This window comes from Lissotriton helveticus, chromosome 1_1 (genome assembly GCF_964261635.1).
Source record: "Lissotriton helveticus chromosome 1_1, aLisHel1.1, whole genome shotgun sequence".
Lineage (NCBI taxonomy): Eukaryota > Metazoa > Chordata > Amphibia > Caudata > Salamandridae > Lissotriton > Lissotriton helveticus.
In genome coordinates this window covers 703,628,371-703,645,798 of record NC_136057.1, presented here as the reverse complement: position 1 = coordinate 703,645,798, position 17,428 = coordinate 703,628,371, and the positions used below count along the sequence as shown (strand labels likewise).

General features: G+C 45.9%; 1 pseudogene; it reads right to left on the bottom strand.

The window, feature by feature from the left end:
* Positions 1-259: 259 nt before the first annotated feature.
* LOC144762724 (kinesin-like protein KIF15-A pseudogene) lies at positions 260-15,616 on the bottom strand (annotated as a pseudogene).
* Between the last annotated feature and the right edge of the window lie 1,812 nt (positions 15,617-17,428).

Genomic DNA, 17,428 nt, shown 5'->3' with positions numbered 1-17,428 from the left:
CAGTGTAGTGCACTGTCTGTTGTCTGTGCGGTTCCCCAGCTCCGAAAATCGTGTGGGGCCTCCCCCTCAGTAGTCACTTCCGGGCAAGCGTAGTCCACACCCCACTTCCCCGTGGGTACTCAATGCGCGGGTGATGGATTGCGCCTCAGGAACTCAGTCCATCTGGCAGGCGCTGGGAGGCCTCACTCCAAAGATATCAGTGGGGAGGGAGGTTGCATCAAGCTGGGTGCAGACCGGGCGTTCTGGCGGCCATCTTAGGTCAGGCGATGACCTCCTCCTGGTGAGGCTTTAGTCCTAGGATCTCCTCATTTTTGGCCATCCTCTCCTCACTTAACTCAGACACCAAAAGCTCCAGAGTGGCTATCGTGTCTCTCTGGTCTTGCACCTGCCTGTCATGCTGGACAAATGCTTGAAAGTTAGGTGTCTTAGGGCTCTCGGAAAGTACCACTGTGTCCACTTCTGCAGCAATTTCTGCTTGTCGCAACTTCTCCTCATAGTCACTCTTCAGCCTCTCCATTTCATCCCTCGTTTTGTCCAGCTGTTGCTGCAGCTGGTGGTTTAGTTCTTCTTTCTTCCTCAGATCTTCCTGGACTAGCTGCAGTACCCCAGCCTGCCAGTTGGAGGCCTCTTTTAACAGGTCTAACTGCCCGGTTGCGTGGGCAAGGTCATCGCACAGGAGCTCTTTCTCAACATTATCGGCAGACTGTTTTCTTTCCAAGTCCTCCTTAAGTTTCTCAATCTGAATGGCTAGATCGTCTATAATGGATTTGCATTCCTCCTTAGCAAGGAGAACAGCACTATATTTGAAATTCCGGTCTTCTAGTACTCCACCCATCAAATCAATGGATTCAGTTTTAAGAATGATTGACTTTCTCAGCTCCTGGATTTGGCTCATCAGATCCGAAACTACTTCCTTATTCTCAGCATTAGCCTCAAGGTCCACAATAACTGCTTTGGTAGAAGTCACATTTTGTTCCAGTTTCTGCAACTGCAAAAACTGCTGATCACACCCTGTCCTCAGTTCAGAAGTCTCTTTTTTCAAATTTACATTTTCCTCCAGGACTTTTATGAGCTCCTTTGAGGTATTTTCCTTGTCTTCTTGTAGCTGAGACGCCAGCTTCTGCTTAAGTTCTCTCTGAGTTTCCAGAAGTTACAAAAGATTGCTGAGTTCAGTTTTCAGAGTCTCACCTTCTTGGTTTGTGGCCAGTAATTGTTGCTTCAGTTGATCAGTCTCAAACTTCATTACCTCTTCCAAATTATCATATGCATCTTGGAGAGATCTTTTTTCTTCTAGGATGGTTTCATGCTCTAGCCGGATACTATCCAACTGGAGTTGAAGGTTCATGTGCCTGTCGGACAGCTGACTCAGCTCTTTCTCCTGCTTTTCTTTAACTGAACTGTGCTCCGCCTTCACTGCACTGAGCTCCCGGCCCGCAGAACGAAGGACCACTCTCAGGTCATGGACCTCACTTTTCAATACATCATTCTTGCTTTCTGTGTCCCGGCGCAGATTTTCCAGAGATTTGATTTGTTCGTTTAACATGTCCTGGTCTGTGCTCCAGGAAGCTTTCTCTGAAGTGAAATGCTCTTGCATTTGAGTAGAGTGATGATCAAGTTTGTTTAACTGTTGGTGAAGTTTCATATTTTTACTCTCTTGGTCACCCAGCTTCCTTTGGAGGGTGTTCACATTTTCCTGGACAAGTCTGAGCTCCTATGCAGTAGCTTCATAAGCTTGCTCTTTCATTTCAGGTGGAATTGGCTCATTGCAAATCTCTTCCATTTGCTCTTCAGATGTTGGTGTATCGAAACCATTTTGCAAGATTTCTGGACTCATTCGGGGAACGAGGCGAGATCTTAAGTAGTAAGCTTTGGTCGGAGTAGTCATATTCCTAATTGTTTCCACATGCATTTTATTCAGCTGAGACACCTCCTGGCGATTATGGGCTTTCATTGCCTCCAAAATATTTTCAAGGTGCTTATTTGACTTTAACAATGACTGAATCTCCGACTCTAGATCTGCATGTTTTTTTGTGTGACTTCTTTGAATTCTTCATATTCTTGTTTTGAAGTGGCAAGTTCACTCTGCATTTGTGAAAGACGCACCTTCAGCCTTTCCACAGATATCAATTAATTGCTTTCAGTTGGAATTGGGGTTGAATGCATTGGCATACCTCCAGTTCTGCTTTCAGCTGCAGAAGCCTCCAGGAAAGCTCTCTCCAAGTCCATCATGGTTTGCTGATCAATTTCCTGAGCCCTCCTTACTGACTGTAAAGCCCGGAGGCGCTTGTTTTCCTCTCGGAGGTTGTGATTCTCCATTGCATATTTTGCTACTCTAGGGTGGTGTTCCACCTGTTCTTTTAAATTTCGGACCTCCTGCTTCAGTTCTGTTATATAATTATCCTGTTCATCATCCAAAAATGAGGTTCGTGCATCTCGTTGAACTTTTTCCAGGCGGGCTATGTGGTCTTCACGGAATTTAATTATCATTTTATTGGACTGAATGAACCTTTCCTTTTTGATGCATAATTCTTCTAGTTGGGAAATCTTTTCCAACAACGCCTTCTTTTCACTCTCAGACTTCTCGAAGAACAACATTGCGTCGAGAAAACGGTTCATTTACTCTCCACCACTTTCTTCGACTGAAGCAACTCTAGAAAGTGTTGTATCTTCAGGTATTTGAACAGAAAGTAATTGGGAAAGCTGCTCCTTCAGCTTCTTCACCTCAGCCTGAAGCTGGGTAACATTGCCTTGAGTGTCTTCATTCACAACTGCCTTATTTTTAATCAGCTTTGCCCGCTGAGCAAATTGAAGGGTGGACAAAGTTTCACCAAAACATTTGGATCCAGGGTGCACATTTGCAATGATATAAGTTTTGGCTATACCACCCAGCAAGTCCCGTAGTAGAAATGTGAATTTAGAGTCTCTATAGCAGACGTGCCGCTGTTTTCCATTCGAGACATCTACTAGTGCTGTAATGACTTGTCCCAGGCAGCTTAGCGAGCGGTTTATACTACCTGCTTCCTTCAACCGGACTCTTTCAGCTTGAGAGTCTTTCTGCCGCTCAGAACCTGCCAGGTCCACCAAGTTGAGCTGCGAAGACCGAATGTTAACGATGCCACTATTTGTCTCCATGGATTCAATGGTGACAGTAAAGACAGCATGAGACCTGGAAGACTCTCTGTTCATAGAAGTTGATGCCAAACGACGATTCCTCCAACCCATAGACAAGACCTGGTACGCTTCAGCTGCAGAAGACACCACCTGTTCTACTGCACCAACAACAAACACTCCCATCTTGATGTGCTCTCTTAGAAACAGTCCAGCTGATGCAGAATCCAGTAAATCGAATACCTGTTCATTGTAAATCTCTATGAAAGAGCATTTACACAGAAAGCTTTTTCCATCACCAGCCTTTTCCTTTTCACGATTTATTAAGAAATGAATATAATTTAACTATTATGTTTATTGAATTTTTTTACTTTTAAATATATAAAAATTAATCATATATATATATAAATTATTTTAAATTTTAAAAAGTTATCATTTTATAATGAATTCAAACATTAAACTATAAAAAAACATACATTTTGCAATACCAATCAATCAATCAACACATTTATAGAGCGCACTAACCCGTAGGGTCTCAAGGCGCTAGGAGGGGGGGTGCCGTTACTGCTCGAACAGCCAGGTCTTGAGCTTCTTCCTGAAGGAGAGGTGGTCTTGGGTCAGGCGCAGGTCGGTCGGGAGGGAGTTCCAGGTCTTGGCGGCCAGGTAGGAGAAGGACCTTCCTCCTGTTGTCACTCTTCGGATGCGTGGGACGGCGGCGAGGGCGTGGCTGGATGATCTGAGGTGGCGTTTGGGAGCGTAGAAGTTGATTCGGTTGTTGAGGTAGCTCGGGCCTTGGTCGTGTAGGGCTTTGTGTGCGTGGGTGAGGAGACGGAAGGTGATTCTTTTGTTGACGGGGAGCCAGTGCAGGTCTCTGAGGTGTCCGGAGATGTGGCTGTTTCGTGGTATGTCGAGGATGAGTCTGGCTGAGGCGTTCTGGATCCGCTGGAGTCTCTTCTGGAGCTTGGCGGTGGTTCCGGCGTAGAGGGCGTTGCCGTAGTCCAGTCGGCTGGTGACGAGGGCCTGGGTGACAGTCTTCCTGGTCTCGGTGGGGATCCACCAGAAGATCTTCCGTAGCATGCGTAGGATGTTGAAGCATGACGAGGAGACGGCGTTGGCTTGTCTGGTCATGGAGAGGGAGGAGTCCAGGATGAAGCCCAGGTTGCGTGCGTGGTCCGTTGGTTTGGGTGCGGTGCCCAGGGCGGGGGGCCACCAGGAGTCGTCCCAGGCGGAGGGCGAGGAGCCCAGGATGAGGACCTCCGTCTTGTCTGAGTTCAGTTTCAGGCGGCTGGTCGTCATCCACTCGGCTACATCTCTCATCCCTTCGTACAGGTTGGCTCTAGCGACGGCGGGGTCGTTGGTCAGGGAGAGGATCAGCTGGGTGTCGTCGGCATAGGAGATTATGTTGAGGTTGTGTTGGCGTGCGATGGCCGCGAGGGGGCTCATGTAGACGTTGAAGAGGGTGGGACTCAACGAGGATCCTTGAGGGACGCCGCAGATGACTTCGGTGGCCTCTGATTTGTACGGTGGTAGGCGGACTCTCTGAGTTCTTCCGTCGAGGAAGGAGGTGATCCATTCCAGTGCCTTCTCCTGGATTCCGATGTTGCTGAGGCGCTGCACCAGGGTGCGGTGGCAGACAGTGTCGAATGCCACGGAGAGGTCCAGGAGGATGAGGGCCGCTGTTTCTCCGTTGTCCATCAGGGTTCGGATGTCATCGGTGGCGGCGATGAGGGCGGTCTCGGTGCTGTGGTTGGCTCGGAAGCCGGACTGTGAGGGGTCGATGGATCCATTCGTCTCGAGGAAGGTGGCCAGCTGCTTGTTGACGGTCTTTTCGATGACTTTGGCCGGGAACGGGAGGAGCGAGATGGGACGGTAATTCTTGAGTTCGGTTGGGTCCGCTGTCGGTTTCTTGAGTAGAGCGCTGAGTTCTGCGTGCTTCCCGCTCTCCGGGAAGGTGGCGGTGTCGAAGGAGGTGTTGATAATGTCCCGTAGGTGGGGTGCGATGACAGCGTCGGCCTTGTTGAAGACGTGGTGAGGGCAGGGGTCGGTCGGAGATCCGGAGTGGATGGAGTTCATAGTGCGGATGGTGTCTTCGGTGCTGATCGGAGTCCAGGCGCTGAGGGTGGTGGTGGGGGGCGTTGGTGCGGTCGTGGGGAGCGTTGTTTGTGGGCTGAAGCTGTTGTGTATGTCCGCGATCTTGTTGTGGAAGTAGGAGGCGAGGGAGTTGCAGAGGTCTTGCGACGGGGTGATGTCGTTGTTACCGGCGTTGGGGTTGGAGAGCTCTTTCACGATGTTGAAGAGTTCCTTGCAGTTGTGTGCGTTGTTGTCCAGCCGGTCCTTGTATGCATTTTTCTTGGTGGCGCGGATCAGTTGGTGGTGTTTCCGGGTGGCGAGCTTGAGGGTGGTCATGTTGTCCGTTGTTGGTTCCCTTCTCCATACTTTCTAGAGGGCTCGGCAGTTCTTCTTGGAGCTCTTGAGTTCGTCGGTGAACCAAGGGGTTTTTCTGCTGCCGGGTCTGCTGCGGGGCCCTTAGAGGGGCGAGTTCGTCCGCGCAGTTGCTGATCCACTTCGTGAGGTTGTCGGCGGCCTGGCTCGGGTTCGCTGAGCTGGCAGGAGGGTGCTGGTTCAGGGAGGCGGTGAGCTGGTCGGCTGTGATCTTGTTCCAGCTTCTTCGGGCAATCTGTTGCTGGTGGTGGTGGATCGTCGTTCTTTTGAAGGTGAAGTGGACGCAGCTGTGGTCCGTCCAGTGGAGTTCTGTAGCGTGATTGAAGGCGATGTCTTTGCTGGATGAGAAGACGGCGTCGAGTGTGTGTCCGGCGAGGTGGGTGGGGGTGGACACCAGCTGCTTGAGTCCGAGGTTGGCGAGGTTGTCGAGCAGGGTGGTGGTGTTGCGGTCGCTGTTGTTCTCCAGGTGGAAGTTGAGGTCCCCCAGGAGGATGTAGTCGGCGGAGGGGAGGGCGTGCGGGCTGATGAAGTCGGCGATGTCCTCGCTGAATCGTGTGCGTGGTCCCGGGGGTCGGTAGATCAGGGTGCCTCTGAGGGTGGTCCTTGGGTCGGTGTGGATCTGGAAGTGCAGGTGTTCGGCGGTGGTTAGGGTGTCGTCGGTGTTGGTCGTGATGCGGATGGTGTCTCTGTGGATGATGGCGATGCCTCCTCCCATCTGGTTGGCGGTGCGGTCCCTCCGGGTGATCTTGTAGCCCTCTGGGATGGCGATGGCGATGTCAGGCGCTGAGGAGGCGTTCATCCAGGTCTCCGTGAGGAAGGCGATGTCAGGGGCTGTGGTGTCTAGGAGGTTCCAGAGTTCGATGGCGTGTCTGTGGACGGAGCGGGTGTTGAGCAGGATGCACTTGAGGTGGTTGCTGCTGGTGTTCGGCTTGGCGGGTGCAGGGTAGGTCCGAATGCAGGTGAACTTGCAGGCGTGGCAGCTGAAGGGTCCGTGGGTGTGCCTCGGGGTGGCTCGGTGACATCCCGGGATACCGCCGGTGTTGAGTGCGAGGAGTTCGCCGGCGTTGTAGGTTCGTCGGGTCGGCTTCCGTCGGTGGGGGCCAGGGGTCCTGGCACTGGGCGCGGTCCAGGCGCGGACGGGCGCAGACGGGCTTACCTTTGGCGCGCCTTCGGCGCACAATCGGCGCGCCCGCTGCGCGTCAACGCTGCGCGTTCGCACGGTCGCCATATATGGCTGGGAGGCGGGAGCGGGGAGGGTACAGAAGTAAAAGGGGCGGGGTTAGCGGCGGTGGCGGGAAGCAGGGAGGGATGACGAAGGGCGCTGCAAGACAGGGAAAACGGCAGATACGGCGGAAAAACCAAAGTACAGAGATCAGGCAATACAGAGACTAAGGCAACAGGGAATACAGCAGAAAAGCAAATACAAAAACAGAAACCAGGCTATACACGGACAAAGCTATAATCACATCAGGGGCAGGTCGGGCGGCCACGGCCCACGCTGCTCGAGGCAGGGGGCGTGGTCACTCGGCGGCAGGGAAGCAGTATCGGCAGGGAGGCACTCACAGCAGCTGGCGGCCGTGCGGCGCGGGGGTGTCCTAGAGCTAGGTCATACGATAGGTACAACAGTAGGGAAAGTGCAGGATAGCAGAGTTGTAGAAATTACTATTACCACACCAGTGAGTGCAACAGTAAGGAAAGTGCAGGATAGCGGATGAGTAAAAATTACTATTCCCACCGCAGTGAATATAACAGCAGGGAAAGAGCTGGATAGCGGATGAGTGAAAATTACTATTCCCACTCCATTGAGAGCAACAGTAGGGAAAGTGCTGGATGGTGGAGGGGTAAACATTACTATTCCTACTCCAGTGAGTTAAACAGTAGGGAAAGTGCTGGATAGCAGAGGGGTAAAAATTACTATTGCCACTCCAGTTAGTTCCACAGTAAGGAAAGCGCAGGATAGAGGAGCGGTAAAAATTACTATTCCCACTCCAGTAGGTGCAACAGTTGGGAAAGTGCTGGATGGCGGAGTATAAAAATTACTATTGCCACTCCAGTTAGTGCAACAGTAGGGAAAGTGCAGGATAGCGGAGGGGTAACTATTACTATTACCACTCCAGCGAATGCAACAGTAGGGAAAGAACTGGATAGCTAATGAGTAAAAATTACTATTCCCACTCCAGTGAGTGCAACAGTAGGGAAAGTACTGGATGGCGGAGGGGTAAAGATTACTATTCCCACTCCAGTGGGTGCACATTACTATTCCGAATCGTGTGAGTGCAACAGTAGTGAAAGTTCAGAATAGCGGAGAGGTAAAAATTACTATTCCCACTCCATTGAGTGCAACAGTAGGAAAAGTGTTGGATAGCAAAGGTGTAAAAAATAATATTCCCACTCCAGTAAGTGCAACAGTTAGGAAAGTGTTGGGTAGCAGAGAAACAAAAATTAATAACATTTAAATAATTTAAAAAATGTAAACAATATAAAAAATAAATGAACAATATTTTAAAAATAGCAGATTAAATATATTCAACGTTGACATTAGATATATTAATTCCATATATTAAAAAGGTAGAACTATTCTCTAAAATAAATACATTTATAAACAATATTTATTTCAAACAAGCAAATATTAACAAACATTTTTTTTAAATAATAATGTATTTATTTAATTTCCTAGCCTATAACACCACACCAATAAAAAAACTTCAACATTTTCATTTACATTTATTTCCATAATTATTAATTATTTAACAAATTGTTTTAATAACAATTAATAAACATTGATTTAATATGCATTCTTTAACACTACACTATTTATAACACACACCTAAAATGAAGTACACACATACCATAAATAATTACTAATTAATTATTTTTATTTAACTACTATTTATTAATAAATTACTTCCCACCGTTACCACCATTTTCACACAATTAACATAATTAATTGCCAATTAATTAATTAAAATTAATTAACAAGTAATTATTAAGTCATCAATCAAAAACTAAATTACTTCCCACAAGTCCCACCATTTATACCTATAAACAGCGCAACACACAAACAAAAATAATTACACAATTAACATCATTAATTGGCAATTAATACATTCAAATTAATTAACAACAAATTATTAATTCATCAATTAAAAACTAAATTACTCCCCACCATTTTCACCTATAAACAGCCCAACACACACATAAAAATAATTAAACAATTAACATATTTAATTGCCTATTAATTAATTAAAATTAATTAACAACTAATTATGAAATCATCAATAAAAAAATGAAATTACTTCCCATCAGTCCCACCATTTTCACCTATAAACAGCACAACACACATACAAATGTTTACACAATTAATATACTTAATTGCTGATTATTTAACGAAAATTAATTAACAACTAATTATTACATGATTGATAAAAAACAAATTTACACATTTAACACTATAACATCCCAATTCAACAATTATTAATAAATGAAAATTATTCCATACATTTTATAGAATTAAATTATTTTCCATCCTATTCCGCTATAAACCCACAACCCGCTACGTTACAAAAAACACACAATTTGAATTAAAACATATTAATAACTACTCATAACATTCAATACATTTTATATAATTAAATTACCTGCCACCCTATTCCCCTATAAACCGACAACCCGCTACTGACCTAAAAACGCAAAATTCAAACAAAAAAATTTAATAACTACATTTTTTACACATATAATAAAAATACAAACATATCATATACATAAAAATGCATCACACATATATAAAATATATACTAATATACATAACATTAAAACAAATTCGATATTTTTAACATCTATGAGCATCATTACGATGAGTCCGCCTGCCATCGCAACGGCAAACGGGACCACCCGCAAGAGGTGCGGCGGTCCCGCAATGGCAAAGTAGGATGCCACCACCACAGTGGTAGTGGCATTCGGCATAAATTGCATTGCGGCGGGCGGTGCTGTAAGCAGCACCCGCCACAATGCAATATATGCATGTTGTGCATTGGCATGCACAACGTGACAGGTACCGGTGGCGCCTGCCACCTTGTCCATTCAAATGTTGGGGGGTACCACAGGTACCCCCCAAGTGCAGGCCCCCACCCCCCTGGGGGCCCGCAACTGGCACCCGGTGCGAAAAGTGCATGCCTTTCCATGGTGGAGTCTCTGCCATGGAAAGGCATTGAAAATGCCACATGCTAGTATGGATGGTGGTGCCTGCAAGACACCACCACCATATTATGGGCCTTTTCTGCCCGGCAGGCAATCGGGACGATTGCCTTCTGGTGGAAAAGCGGCAGACGGTCTTTCCGTCCGCCGCGGTACCCCCCGCTATGCTAATGTGGTAGAGGTAAAAAGCCGTCCATGGGGTGTGTTGGCGGGCAGATCGCCACCGCCGGTTGGGCGGTGGCGATCCACCCGCCATGCTATGGGCCCCTACATTTTTGAAAATGATATTAACACTTCGATATTTTTTACATCGATATTACTTACCCAAAGTGGTGCCAATTCCGATCCGGTAATATTACCGTCCGTACGATTCGCATCCGGAGCTGTCTCCGTACGACTTGTACACCCGCCGTACGACCCGACGAGTACGATCCGGACCGTGGTATCAGGACGTGAGTCGTACGGTCCACATCAGGTAAGGGCGATTCATACGGAGAAGCGCACAATCACATACACACCGTACGGCGCGTACACCCCATGATCGCAGGGGTACACTTCCCCCCCGCCCCGGCATGCCTCTCCCCCCTCCCCCCCCCGGCCACTGGGGCAACGCCCGACAAAGTCTGTTTGCTATTATTCCTCCCTACCGCCACATGGCCGCAGCGATCCTCAATCCGCGACCATTCCCGTCCCCACACTGTCCACATACAGCGTTACATAAAACATTAGTGTCACCGATACACTGCTGTACACTCAAACACTAGTCCGATTGTTGTTGATGTGTTTCCCCTCCTACTTTAGTTATTTCCCTATTCTTTATTTATTTATTTATTTTTCTCCTTTATTTTCTTGATTGGCAGTTGGCATTGTTTCTGCTGCGCTCATGATGATGTTGATTTCTCCCGTTCCATTTAACTTTTCTTCAATGTTTATTCAATATTGCCATGATCACGCGTCTATAGCCCTGTATCCCATATGGTAATGTGGGATGTGATTCCTGTCTCTGACATCGTCCGTGCCACCCAGGGAACACAGCCTGGAACAACTGCTGTTGACTATCATGAACACTTTGGCCCTTCTGCAGTGATATACACTGCAGGCACTGCAACCTAAGATTTCTCCTGAGACTGAGAATTGCGGATTAATGCATCTTCCCGGCTACTGTTTATTTTCACCTAAATGCGACCGAAATGTCGAAAATGTTACCGACTGGGTAATGATTGTCGTTTATATGACATTGTATGATCTACTGGCTTGTTTTACGTTTTGATTTGTGAAATTAAATAAAATCTGGGACCGTTGGTCTCAAAAAAAAAAAAAATTATCGCAGGGGTACACGCCATACCCCTGCGATCATGGGGGGTACGCGCCGTACACCCAGCGTGTATGGGGTACGCACCATACACCCAGCATACATGGGGTACGGTACGTACCCCTGAAGAACCGGGTTTTAGAACCCAGCGGCTCCAGGGACACGCCCAAAGTCTTCGGGTTCTCCTGTCTTGGCAAACAGAGACACGGAATACTTCTCGGTGGCCTCAGAGATCAAATTTATTAGCTGCAGCTAGTAACAGTAATCTCAGCAATACAACACGGTGTACAATTCAAGAAACTGTTCAATTTTCATAGAGCAAGACATCAGTATTTATACACAATATTCTCATTATAAATGTACACCTACTGCGCAAAATTCTGACCAATAGGACACATTTTCTAACTGAGTATCACATTAACAAAAACCCAATTTACAGTAACCCAACCCAAAAGTTAATTATTAGGAATGTCCCAAATTCAATTTCCACAAGCCGGACAAACCCATAATTGAAAGCACTACCCATGTAATGAAAAGTCGTAAGGAAAGAAACAATTCAGATGCTGATTAGGATAAGATATGTGCAAGGAAACTAAAAGTTAACAAGGTCCTGAACATTGATTGGTAATCTCAGACAAGAATCAAACCAAGGGAAATTGGCCTCGTGAAGGGTCAGTTTCAGGTGAAGAGGTCAGCGTCCTGCAGTTCACTCACAAGTCAGAAAGGGCAAGTTAATATGTACATGGACAACGAAGCCCATGCAACTTTGTTTGTTCGTTTATTTCTAAGGCCTACGTGAGGGCAACATAAAATGGCGTCTCGAGCAATGCAAACAAAATGGAGTCCGGTCCCGAAAACCACGAAAACCACGGAACCTCCGTTTGCCATTACGTAGGCAATAACCTAAACTCACGTCAATCTGAATCCAGGTCTATATCTATTTTCATCAGGTCATCACGGTGTTGCTGTAACATCATCTTATTATCCTTCACTTCTCTCGGGACTGGTCTTCTCACACAGATTGTAGCACAAAGGCCACAAATGGCGGGACCACACTGAATGCATAAGCAACACGAGAAAAGGATCGCTAGAGCCATACCAAGGAACACCAGAATCTTCCATCCCGATTTGGACAGCAGTTCCCAAAACCATCCTATCAACGACCAGTTCCCTTGGTCTACATGTATAGACTCAGCGGACTTATGTAACCTCAAGATGGCTTGGTACACTGTCGGGGCGTTATCTGGTATGAAAACGCAGCAACTAGACCCGATCAATTTACATACTCCACCTCTATCTGCAAGTATAATGTCTAAAGCAAAGCGGTTCTGTAATGTCATAAGGCGATCCGCTTGAAGCTCAGCTGTAATATTACTTAGAGCACCTGCAGTCTCATTGATAGTGGCCTCAACCACTCTCGTAAGCTGACGAATAGTCCTACCATTAGCCATAGGACCCCAAAAGGGCATGAAACCCTTAAAGAAGTCTCCAACTTCTTGTGCGGCAGTGTCTTTCGCATCGATAACACCTCTACCATATCTTGTCTTATGGTAATTGAAAGCAGCTGTGTATGTAGGGGGAAGCAAAAATGCCACATAACATGTGCCTGAAAAGTCAGAAGGCAACCATGTATATGCTCTATCGTGACAAACAAAATACGTGCCTTTGGCTGGCACGAACGGTGGAGATTTCTGGGACGTATAGACATAGGTGTGAGCACACACACTCTTACCAAGCTGAGCTCTCGGATTCTGACCATTACCTTGCAGACAAAAATGACCTCGGTGGGGTACAATCCAAATCGGGGGAGACCTTTTTCGACTCTCCTTCTCAGTCAAACTAATGCTATATTCAGTCTTGTTCCAAACAATATATGCTCGTACCTCATCTTTAGGGATAGCATTATATGCATAAATATCTCTGACCATATCTACTATTCCCTGTATCAAGGCATTATTATTCGCATTATCTTTGACGGAACGTACAGGAGATGCTTCATTCGCATAGATAAACATTGACTGGAGTGCCCATACTGACCCATTAGGTGAAAAAGGCAAAACCAAATATGGCATTCCCTTATCAGTCGTATGTGGCATAAGACCACACACCCAACAATTCGTGGTATTTACAACTAGCTGATGCTGATTAACATCTGTATAAACGAATTGTTCACAAATTCTAATCTTCATGTCTGTTCATGTTCAGGCAACGTATGAAACTCATGTGGGGAAACAGTAGAAAAAGAAAGAGTAGGTTGGGAGGTAGATGCAAGTGTCTGTTGTGATGCATAGAAAATCCAACCCACACAAACCAACGTAATGTTCAAAAGCATAAGAAAACACATTATTAAAAAACATTTGCTACGAACCAATATACACATTTGCACTCTGAAATCAACTCTTTTGACATCCTTGTCGGACTCAAAAGACTGCATCCTCTAACGTGCTGCTCACGGCAATTTTCCTTCTTCACTTAAGTGTGCGTCAAGATCGTACTAACGACCCTAAACCACAAACCTTGTGTCAATACGCGGCTCACCCCTTAAGAACTTATACCGTGACCCTGCAGCTGAGTCCGGATGGTGACTCGAAAAAGAAAAAGTAAAAAAAGTCTCTTGATCTGACAAGGTGTAATACACTATATAAAAAAAAATTGATTTATTTGTCCATTTCAAACGTCCTTTTTCGATCTCAGATTGTAGCGCTCTTTGCCAGGCACAGTCTGATCCTTAAAGAGGAGTTCCGGATTCGTTGTGTCGAGTCTCAAAGACGGAGGCACAGCAGCTTGCAGAACATCATCATCCTCGCGTTTCGACTGAGTCCATGTCAAATGAGCATCACTAAAAGGCACCAATCTAGGGACATTCTCATAATCTGTGTCAGCTATTCCATCCCTCACGCACTGATCATATGGTAAAGGCAAAGGAACTTTCTTAGTATGGGTGGCATGCACCCAATTCTTTTTACCAGCTACTCTAACAGCAGCTCTAGTGACCAGCAATACCAAATAGGGACCAGTCCATCTCGGCTCCAAATTCCTGGATCGCTGAAAGTTCTTGATGAGAACTGAATCGCCAGGTCGGATCGCGTGGCCTGGATCTGTAGTCGCTGTCGGCAAACTGTCATAGACCTGTTGGTGGAGAACACGTAATTTAGCAGTCAAGTCATGTAAGTAATCCACCAACATAGGGTACTCAAGGTCACTGTATTTTTTAGGACGAGGCACACCCCAAACATTCGCTGGACGACCAAAAACTATTTCGTATGGGCTAAGTCCCACACGAGAATGCACTGTCGTCCTTGTTGACAAAAGAGCCAACGGCAAGGCATCCGGCCATGTAAGACCAGTGCTCGTTTGTACCTTAGCTAATTTCAGCTTCAAGGTACCATTGTAACATACAACAAGTCCAGCAGACTGGGGGTGATTCGCTGCGTGGAACTTCTGATTGATACCCAATCCCGCACACACTTTCTTCATGACTCGGCCCACAAATTCACTCCCATTGTCCGACCATACAATTCTCGGCAAACCAAATATGGGGAAATACTCTTTGAGCAAAACCTTGGCTGTAGACAAGGCAGTATTATCCTTTAGGGGGTAGGTCTCTATCCATCTGGAAAAGGCGCAAACAACCACAAGGACATACTTCAGATTATTGCATCTCTCCATGTGAATGTAATCTAGCTGTATCACTTCAAACGGATACGTCGGAGGAGCAAAATGACCAGCTGGAGTTGGAGTTCCCTTGCCAGGATTATACTTCAACACACAAAGGAGTTAGGTCCGTATCGGGACTAGGGGTGGACTGGACCGTTATACTACGTGGAAAAATGAAGAATGCCCCAACCCCTCATATCTTGATGCTATAGCTATTTCAAAACAGGACCAAGTGGAAATTTAATTAGACCTGGTCAGGTACTTTTATTTATACCTTTCACTCATATTTTTTACTTTTTCTTAAACAAACTTGTTTTTTATAAGCAAAAAGAGATACATTTATCACATGACATTACAAAATACATGATCTTCATAACAAGACAAAAATCAAGAATACATCCAAATAACACTGAACATTGAACATTAAAAATTCATTGCATCAATAGTTCCAAATCAATTTCTTATTCAGATAAACAAAGCAGAATTAAATCACAAGAGAAAAGCAGTGTGTATTATTTTTGGTATATCAATAAATGATACAATTCACTCTTGTAGATATGCCGACGTGTTTCAGGTTCGAATAACCAATTTCCGAACCCTCATCAGGGCTTTGTTATTTATCTGTGTGGGGTGCAAAAAAAACAATAAAGTTTTATTGACAACCTGTCAACCTTCAAGCTACCACTCTTAAGGTATAGAATCGTCGAGATCTACCTGTATCTTTTGAACTGGCGCTGCTTCCAGTACTATCAACAAGTGGGGGAGAGAACGTTTTTTCTGGGCTTCAAGTCCTATTTCCAATAAATGAAGCGCAGATTATGTAAAACATGTTGGCAACAACTCAAGAATTTTCTACCGCTAAAAGGCGCAAATGTTATTCCTACATACCTCCGTATGCACCATCCGGCGCCCCTTTGGAGGGAGGAGATCGTGGTAGCTGTGTTGGTTAGTGCATAATAGAACTCTTTGTCGCACCAGTATGCAAAAGAAAAGGTTCTGTCACACCTGATGTAATCACTTCAACATAAGTCTAGTGAAGAAATCAGATACACTCTCGTCTTTCTTTTGTTTGCATGCTGCTAACTTGTCCCAATTCACTCGCAAAGCAGGCATCATAGTTTTCATTAAATTAATAATCCTACCAGGTAATTCTGCAACTAAGGGCTCAGGTTTGGCACCTCCTACTTGCCTACCATCTGCAGCAACAATATTAGCCCACGTATCTCCTAACTCTGCCGCATGATTCTCATGACGAATCTTCGCCCACAAAGGTTGAGGAACTACATTATCCATTAACATGTCTATGTCAGCTAAATTCATAATACACGCTTCAACTGTCTGAGACAACTCCTTGTAATAACCGGCAGGATTCTTACGGAGGTCAGGTAAGGTCTGCTTAAGAGCCAAGACCTCTGCTCGCTTCCAAGGAACATGTACCCACACTCGCTGAAAATGGGCATCTGCAGCTTGAATACCCCGATTAACATCAGCCTGAACTGCCTCTCTCCAGACAGGGGGAACCTCTCTCATAGGATACCGCTTCACTTTCCTCCTAACAGATGGATCAGGTTCATACAATGGCTGAGGCGGTAACCTAGACCTGAAGGCAAGTATCGTCTCTACAGCATCTGTAACATCAGATTCCACTATCGTCCTTTTAGCAAACTCTGACCGAACATCAAGCACTTCCTGCGGAATCGGACCCAACTCATTATCTTCCCATTCCTGCCTCAAAAAGGCACACATTACATTAAAAACATACCTTTGCTTAGGCGGCTCCCACTGAAAGAAAACATCCATAACTGCTGGCAAATTATACCTGGAAGCATTTAAAATCCATCTACGAGCCAATAAATCCAACACTGCTCGTTCTTCAGAACCAGGAAGCTGACTACGTCTCTGCTTACGTTCCGAAACAGGGGTCATACTCAGTGGCCCAAACAATGGAGACAACAGATTAGCAACGGTCTCTCTCATCCGTTTACGAGCAGAAGGAGAAGAAGTAGGCGTAAAAACAGGAAAGTTAAAATCTTGAGACAAAGTAGGAACAAGAGCAGTAGGAGTCTGAGATGGAGAAGCAGAAGGCAAAGGAGTTTGAGGCAAAGCTGGAAGCAAAGCTTGCGACCCTAGAGTGGGTTGCGCAGTAGGAGGCAAAACCATCTGTGGAGCACCGGGTGGCTGAACAACAGCAGGAAGTTGAACAACAAAGGGTGGAACAACCGGGGGTAATGGAGGCGCAGTAGCACCCTGCACATAAGGCGGTGGAAATCTCAGTAAATGAGACATCAAAGGATCTTTTTCAGGGTCTTCCGTCACTTTTGGAGGAGAAGACGGCAAGGCCGGATAACATTTATCTATGGCCATGCAACGCTGTCTATCTAAAACTTCACACACTCGATCTTCCTCATCTGACTTAAACTGCCTAGCAGCTTGTAGTACTGACATATTCTTATCTTTCCTATCTCTCTTTGCTTGCTTAATTTCTCGCTGTTTGGCTTCCTTTAGCCAAAGGCGGAAAGAGTCAAACATTGCCGGCTGGGCTTTCTTCTTAAATAGCGCAACTTCCAGATTATCTAAAATATTTACTTCAAAACTACCATGTTAGGGCCATCGTAAGACACCATCCTTTCTAGTGTAGCGGAAACATACTTCATTATAAGTAATAGGACCCACTCCGTGTTTTGAATAGAGCTCATAAGTCGGAGTTCCAACCGG